Source organism: Octodon degus, unplaced genomic scaffold, assembly GCF_000260255.1.
Source record: "Octodon degus isolate 3935 unplaced genomic scaffold, OctDeg1.0 scaffold00130, whole genome shotgun sequence".
Taxonomy (NCBI): domain Eukaryota; kingdom Metazoa; phylum Chordata; class Mammalia; order Rodentia; family Octodontidae; genus Octodon; species Octodon degus.
Window position 1 is genome coordinate 42,780 of NW_004524706.1, and position 8,501 is coordinate 51,280.

An 8,501-nucleotide genomic window follows, 5' to 3' on the forward strand; every position below is an offset into this window, starting at 1 on the left:
TTTATTTATTTATTTACTTTTGCAGTACTGAAGATTGAACTCAGGACCCTGTGCTCACCAGGCAAGCACTTATTCTACTGAGCTATCTCCCCACCCTTTTTAATGTATTTAGTATAGGGTCTACAGGGTCTCACTATCACTACATAGATCAGACTCATAGTGATACTCCTGTTTTCAGCCTCACAAGTGCTGGGATTACAGGGGTGTGCTACCACGCCCAATCTCAGTCACTGTTTCAGTGTGCCATGGGGGTGGGGCCGGCACAGCACACTGGGTGTGGAACCCTGGTCCCTGCACCTGCCTAAACAGGCGCTTTAGTCCACTGAGCTATCTAGCTGGCCCTCGTGAGTCAATCTTTTGTATAAAAGGCAGCTCACATTTGCAGTTGTGTAGTTTTCACACATTACATGCAACCAGTAGAATTCTGGGAATCAGAAGACATCTTTCCATTCAGTACTGCTTGTGACCCATTCAGTCCAAGCTGGCAGTGTTCCCCCAAATGCTCTTAGATACACTGTGTGTCTATTTGTGCATTTCCTTGGGGTTCACTGCATTACAGAAAGCTGTAACCCCCACCCCAGGAGGCTGAGGCAAGAGGATGGCATGCTTGAGCCCAGCCTGAGCACCTAATGATTTAGAGATTCTGTCTCAGAATAAAAAGAGCTGGGCTGGGGATGTAGCTTGTGGGAAGACCCTGGGTTCAGTCCCCACTATGGGGGCCAGAGGTTGCTCACAAAGTCTTCAAGATAAGCCCTTCTCTACTTGGGCCCCTTGCAGAAGAACAGGGCCCTAAAGCTTCTTAGAAAACCTATTGTTTGGTTGAGAGTAACCATAAATCATAGCCCTAAAATAGAAAACCTATTGTCTAACTGAACAGTACTTTGAAGTACCATTTTAATTTTTGTGGTTTTGTTTGATGTGTGTGTGTGTGTGTGTGTGTGTGTCTTGTGTGTTACAGAGTCCTTTACACTGAGCTATATCCCTAGCCTACATTTATTTTATTTTATTTTATTTTGATGGTGTTGGGACTTGAACTCAGGGCCTCTCACATGCTAGGCAAGTGTTTCCAGCACTTTTTTTTTTTCTTTTAGTACGGGGTCTTGCTACACAGATCCAACTCATAGTGATCCTCCTGTTTTCAGCCTCCCACATGCTGGGATTATAGGCGTGTACCACTGTGCTCACCAGCACTTTTTATTTTAAAAAAAATGTTTTGAAATAGGGTCTCACTCAGTTGCTAAGTTGCCCAGACTGGCCTCAAACTTGTGATCTTCCTGCCTCTGCCTCTGAGAGTACTGGGATCATAAGTATTGCCACAGGCCTAATGAAAGTGACTCTTATTTTACACTACTAAATTGATTTATTACACAGTAAGAACAATTGGAATATCCCCTTTACAACCAAATCTCTCAATAGCATTGTCCATTCTCATCATTATCTCATCCCATCTCTCCTTTTCTCTGCCTTTTGAGATACGGTCTCACTATGTATCTGAGGCCGGCCTCGTACTTGCGATCCTTTTGCCTTAGCTCACAGAGTGCTGGGACTATAGACATGTGCTGCCAGACTGGCTCATCATCTTTATTTTTTATCCCCACTTCTTCCTCTATTCTAGATTTATCCTTGGAATCTTCAAAGTAGCAAATATATTTCAGTATCATGATGTGGTCACTAATGGCTGGCGGCTTCCAGGTAGCTCCAGGAAGACAGCTGGGAGGTGGCAGGATGGATTTTTAGCCCCACATCCTAACCTACAGGAAGAGGAGCAGGACTGAAGGTTCTTTCTATTGGTCTGTGACTTAATCAGTCATGCTTATTTAACAAAGCCCCCATAAAACCCCACAGGGTTTGGCGTGGTGGGCTTCGCCTACAATTCCTGCACTTGGGGGAGGCTGAGGCAAGAGGATCACAAGGTGGAGCCCAGCACAGGCAACACTGTGACTAAGTAAGAGTCTTTCTTTATAAAAATAAGTGACTAAAGGGGTGGGGGAGGTAGCTCAGTGAAGAGGTTCTGGGTTCAATCCTTAGTATCCCCCAAGACAAATTATAAAACGAAAGGACCCAATAGACAAAGTTCCAGTCAGCTGAATACAAATGGTGGTACAGAGGATATGGAAGCTCTGTGCTCCTCCCCGCTATTCCTGGCCACCTCTTCATGTGCTGCTCATTGGCATCCTTCCTAACATCCCTTATAATGAATTAATGAATTAATGAATTTAAGTAAACGGCTCCCTGAGTCCAATGAGCTCTGCTAGCCAACTGATCAAATATAAGGAGGAGCTTGTGGGACGCCTCATATAGGGCCAGAAGGTCTGAAGCAAAAATAAAACACAAGGCTTGGTATCCAGTGATGGGGGTAGTCCTTGGACTGAGCATCAACCCCTAGAACTGGATGGACTAGAGGACACCCAGCTAGATTGGTTGCTGAGTGTGTGGTAAACCCCACCCCCCAACACACATGCACACTTAAGGCAAAGTATAGAATACACTGATTTTTTTTCTCCTCTATATCCTCAGACTACCCTACCTTCAAACTTAAAAAAAAAAAAAAAAAAAAAAAGTTCTCTAAAGTCAGTGATGTTGAAGTTACGTTCCTCTGTCTTTCTGAGACAGGGTGTCCCTATGCAGTTCAGGCTGGCCTTGAGTTTACTTTGTAGCCCAGGCTAGTCTCCAACTTGCAACAATCGTCCTGCCTCAGCCTCCCTAGTGCTGGGATTACAGGTGTAGGTCACCATGCCCAGCTTGAAGTTGTTAAATGAAATAGACACCACTTACATTTGTCATCCTAGCAGTATTTAACATTAAGGCTCACCTCTTCCTTCTTTAGTTACTCTTCTCTAGCTTTTGCAGTACATTATTCCAGGGGTCTTCTTTCCTCTCTAGTAACATTTTAGTCCCATTTGTAACTTCATCTTTCCCTCATCAGTCACTAAAGGATGCAGTTGGGGCCAGGGAGATGGCTCAGTAGAATAAGCGCTTGCCTGGCAAGCACAAAGGCCTGAGTTCAACCCCCGGTTCTGCCAAAAAAAAAAAAAAGATGCAATGGGGGGGAGGGTGCTGGGGAGATAGCTCAGCAGCCTGAGTGCCTGCCTGGCAAGCGTAAGGACTGGGGTTTAATCCCTGGTACTGTATGCTAGGCGGGAGTCTGAGCTGTGCAGTGAAATCCTATACTAACACTGTTCTCAACAAAGTGACACGGTACAGGCTGGGGACATAGCTCAGAGGTGCAATGCCTGCCTGGCAGGCATAATGTCCTAAAGTGGATTCACAGTACCTACCCCCCAAAAAAACTAAAATGGTATGCTAATACCGAAGCACCAGAGCTAGACAGTGGGTGCTGCCCCTCGAAGCACTGGCTATGTAGCTCCTGGAGGTATTATCTTGATACAACTGCCACTGCTACCAGAAAAGATTCTCTGAGGTTCCTGTCTGTTGGTGTCATAGCTTCCTCTTTTTCTCTTTGGTGGTACTGGGGATTGAACTCAGGACCTTGCGCTTGCCGACAAGCGCTTATTCTACTGAGCTATCTCCCCGGCCCTTTTGCTATTTATTTATTTACTTATTTATTTATTTATTTGTATTTTAGGGAAGGGTATACAGGGTGTTCAGGGTCTCACTACTAGATTGGACTCATAGTGATCTGCCTGTTTACAGCCTCCCAAGAAGATGGGATTACAGGTGCGTGTCATCACGCCCAGTCTCATAGCTTCCTCTTTAAAGTCAGTTCATGCTGCCAGATGTGGTGGCACATGGATGTAATCCCAGCACTGTGGAGGCTAAAATAGGAGGCTGCTGTGAATGTGAAGCCAGCCTGCACTTCACTGTGAGACCCTGTCTCAAAACAAAACAAAACAAAACAGGGCTGGGAAGATAGTTCAGGGGCCTAAGAACCTGCCTGGCAAGCACAAAGTCCTGAGTTCAATCTCTGGTACCAAAAACCAAAACACCTCAATGCATCTAATTGTCAGAGTAATGACCATGGCCATTATCCTAGCTAAAGGGATTCTGGGAAAATAAATCACTAGCATTTTTACATTCCATAGCAGCAGGCAGTCTATTTTACTCCCAACTATTCATAAAGTAAGGAATTCTCCAACACAAATGACTTTCAGATGACATGTATACAGAAACAAGGAAGACGTCCGGTCTGTATCCCAAAGGCATTACATTCTTAGCATGTCCAAGCTGGATTTATTATCTTTACTGCCCTCCTACTCCATGGTAGGGCCTGATCAGACCTTGGATACGTGTGTGTGTGTGTGTGTGTGTGTGTGTGTGTGAGAGAGAGAGAGAGAGAGAGAGAGAGAGAGAGAGAGAAAACAATGGGATATAAAGACAAAAGAAATAAAAGAATATCTTCTTCTTCCAGTCTCTTTTTTTCTCTCAGTGAATAGCACATGATCCATCCAGTTCCACAAGCCAAAGGCTTTGGCTCTTTCTTCTCCTTCATCCCTGATAGTCAAGCTATTATCCAAGTATTTCTCCCTCCACTTCTCCTACCCACTTTTCCCCAGCTCTGCTTCTTCCACTCTAGTTCAACCCGCCCCCTCCACCCAGTCTCCGTGGGCTCACAGTGAGGAGCAGCAGCCTGGCCTAGAACTCCTTCCTGCTTTAGTCTCAGAGTGCTGGGATTACAGATGTTGGCCACCACACCCAGACTTTTAAGATTCCCTCATCATTTAGCAAGACCACTGTAATCTACCCTGCCCTCCTTCTAATTTATCCTCCACACCATCATCTTCTCAAAATGTCTACCTCATCCTGTCACACATACCCCACCCAGTTAAAAACACACTAGTGGTTCTCAACATAGCTCACAAAACCAAGATGGTCTGTTCTCTGCTTGCGTCCCCTCACTCCATATTACAGCCTCATCACACTTTTCTGCTACGCTCCTTCTAACCAAGCCCCTTGATACCTTTTGCTCCTTCTAGCTAGAATACTCTCTACTGTTCACATCTTTGCCTATTAATTCCCATTCCAGATTTCTAATCAAGTAAGCGCATTAAATCACAAACAGTGAGACATGCTTCTAATCCCACCACTTGGGAGGCTAAGGCAGGATAAGTGTTGTTTGAGTTCCAGACTAACCTGGGCTACATTTGTTCAAGGCCAGCCTGAACTACACAGTGAGACCCTGTCTCATTAAAAAAAAGTCTGATAGGAAGCCCCTTTTTTTTTTTTTTTTTTTTTATTTTTTTATTTATGTGTGTGTGTGTGTGTGTGTGTGTGTGTGTGTGTCCAGCTCAGCCCACCATGGGGGGCAAGGCTGGCTGGCATGTGGTGCTGGGGGATTGAACTGCTGTCCCTGTGCTTTGCTTAGCTTAGCTTAGGTGCTTTAGACCACTGAGCCATCTCACCAGCCCCAGGAAGCCCTTCTTAATCTTCCCCTGTTATAAGCCACTTTCACCCTTTATCTACCTTCACATAGTACTGTGTACCTTTCCTTCAGGCTTAATGAATTTTTTTTTTCCAGAACTGGAGATTGAACTCAGGTCCTTGCACTTGCCAGGGAAGCACTTATTCCACTGAGCCATCTCCCCTCCTTCAGGTTTATCCCATTTTTGGATTATACATTTATTTGACCTGTTTCCCCAACTAGAGTCCTGTGGAAGACAGGGGCCTGGTGGATTTTTTTTTTTTTTTAATGTATTTAGTGCAGGGTCTACAGGATCTGGGTCTCACTATGTAGATCAAACTTGTAGTGATTCTCCCATTTTCAGCCTCCCAAGTCCTGGGATTACAGGTACGTACCACCACGCCCAGTCTCAGTCACCATCTCTGCACACCCCACATGGCTTGTGTGATGCCAGGGATTGAACCTGCAGTCCCTGCATCCGCCTAAGCAGGCGCTTTAGTCTGCTGAGTTATCTGGCCAGCCCCTAGGTGATTATTTTGCGGACCATCACACTCCAAATGCTTACAGCAAACATTCTATCCATAGTAGGTCTGAATAAGTTGCTATTAAAAATGGAGTGGATTTTCTCCCTTAAGAATTTGAACTGAGGGGGCTGGGGAAATGGCTCAGCAGAATAAGTGCTTCCTTAGAAAGGGCAAGGGCTTGAGTTCAATCCCTGGTTTGGGGGGGGGGGGATTTTGAACTGAGGGCCAAGGAGATAGCTCAGCAGCATAAGCGCCTGCCTGGCAAGTGCACAGTGCTCAGTTCAATCCCTGGTACAAAAAAACCCAACCAGAATCTGAACTAAGGCCAGGTGTGATGGCACAGGACTGTTATCCCAGCACTTGGGAGTCTGAGGCAGGAGTAATAGGCCAGCTACATAGTGAGGTCAAGGTCAGCCTGAACTACACAGTGAGACCCCTGACTCAAAAATCAAACAAAAGACAAAAAGAATTTGAACCAATAGGACAGAGTTTAAGAGAATAATATGTAACAATGAAGTTCCAACTTTGAGAAGCATAGAACTTCTGAAGCTACCAGAATGAAGATGACAGGGAAAACTCTCATTTATAATTTTTTCTTCTTTTTTTCTGGAACCAGAGATTAAACTGGGGATCTTGTGCTTCCCAAGGCATGTTTGTTGCACCAAACAGTTTCTCACCAACTTGATGAGCTCTTTTGAGGAAAATATTTGATGAACTTTCACTCATGTTTTAAACTGCTAACCCTAAAATGAAATGTTTTGTCCTGGCATGGAGTCTCTGCTACTTGTGAGGCTGACACAAGGTTACTTGAGCCCAGGAACTGAAGGCTAGCCTGGACCAACTAGCAAGACCCTTCTTTCAAAAACAAGACAAAACTTCTGCTCTGACATTCAGCAGATTGTTTGAAATTTGGGACTGAACCAAAGGCCTTTGCACTGAGCTACATCCCCAACCTTTTATAATTTTTTTTTTTTTTTTAAATTTTAAGACAGGGTCTGAATACATTGCCCCTGCTGGGCTTGAATTTGCCATCCTCCTGCCTCAGCTGCTCAGAGAACTGAGATTAGAAGCATTTGTCACCACTCCTGGCTTGTCCTGGTCTGATGCCTTTTCAAATATTTTCCACTTACCTATTCAAAATAGGTACCTGAAACCCCTCTGGAATAATAAAGAAGTGACTTTAGAGATTTATGCCGAGTTTCTTTTTTTGTCTTTGTGTGACAGGGCCTCACTATGCAGTTCAGGCTTGCCTTGAGCTCACTTTGTAACCCAGGCTGGCCTCCAACTTGCAAGGATCCTCCTGCCTCAACCTCCCCAGTGCTGGGTTACAGGTGAGGGGCACGGTGCCCGGTTTGTGCCTGCCTAGTTTCTATCCTCACAGAATATGATCCTCAAAGTGCATCGCTAATTATTGATGAAACCAAAATAACAAAGTTTATCTAACGAGATAAATTAAGACACAGGATCCTGGTGCCCCCACGCAGAAAAATCATTAAAAGAGAAAAGAATCATTAAAAAATTAAATGTATGTTTTGAAAATGAATCGCTTCTCGGACTTTTGGCTAAGATGAAGTGTTTTGAAAATGTCTTTTTTCCAGTTTTATTAAAATACTATACTTTTCAGTACCTGATTCCAACATAAAGAAACTAGCTTATGACATTCGTATACAACAAGAACTCAGTGATGTACTACTTTAGCAAGTGTATAATCTGACGTTTGTATTCTATCAGAGACACAGTATCTCAGACGAGATGCTTGATATACAATGAGTTTTTTTTATTTGAAGACACAAAATCTGCCTTTATTGGGGCTGAGGAGATGGCTCAGTGGAATAAGCCCTTCCCTAGCAAGCGCAAGAGTATGAGTTCAATCCCCGGTTCCGCAAAAAAAAAAAAAGAAAAAAAAAAAACTGCCTTTACTAATTTCATACTAAAAGTTATGCTCATTTATCTTAGCCTGTCTGGGTTCTCCTCTGCGAATGAAATGCCTGTGACTGAAGTGGTTTATTCAGGGTTATCCCAGACTAAAATAACTGCTTCAATCAAGGGGAAAATCCCCTGGAAGCGTCTTCTATTTGACGTTGCTCAACTTAAATACAATAATGTCACACGTACTTACACAGTAATTGTGGGCACGCCTAGGCCCCTCCCTCTTCCCTAAATCGAATTCCCCACATCCTAGAAATCCAGCCCTTCTGCCCTCCGGAGGCGCCTTCCCCAACGTAAAGTACATTTTAAGACTGCATCTCTGGACTAAAATAATGCTCCGCAGCCCTGCGCGAGGGAATCCGGGCGCGCCGCGCCTCCGGAGGGTGCAGCGGGGTGTGGGCAAGGGCAGGGGGAGTGGGCGAAGCCGCTGGTTGGTGCCTGAAATCTGTGCGTTGCCCCTTTAATTGTGTCCCCAGCCCTCGGGCGTTTCTGTCCAACGCCCACGTCAGCAAATACCTTTTGTTTCTCTCACGTTGGGGCTACTGGTTTTAGGGCGCACAGGAGCGGCTGCGGGAGCGCGTCTGGCTGCGGGAGAGCACCGGGAAGCGTCCCCGGCCCTCGCGCGGCCGCCGGTGCGCCAGGGCCCGCGGTAAGCGGCTGCGCAGGGCGCGGGCGGACGGAGCGCGGGC

General features: G+C 45.3%; 1 protein-coding gene across 2 annotated transcripts in view; it reads left to right on the forward strand.

Moving 5' to 3' along the window:
* The first annotated feature begins 8,276 nt into the window (after positions 1-8,276).
* The window catches only part of Zbtb8a (zinc finger and BTB domain containing 8A), a 54,422-nt gene continuing 54,197 nt past the window's right edge, over positions 8,277-8,501 (forward strand). For both annotated transcript variants that reach the window (XM_023701067.1, XM_023701069.1), the window contains exon 1: positions 8,277-8,461. The gene's annotated coding sequence lies outside the window, so the exon portion shown is untranslated. The remainder of the gene's footprint in view (positions 8,462-8,501) is intronic.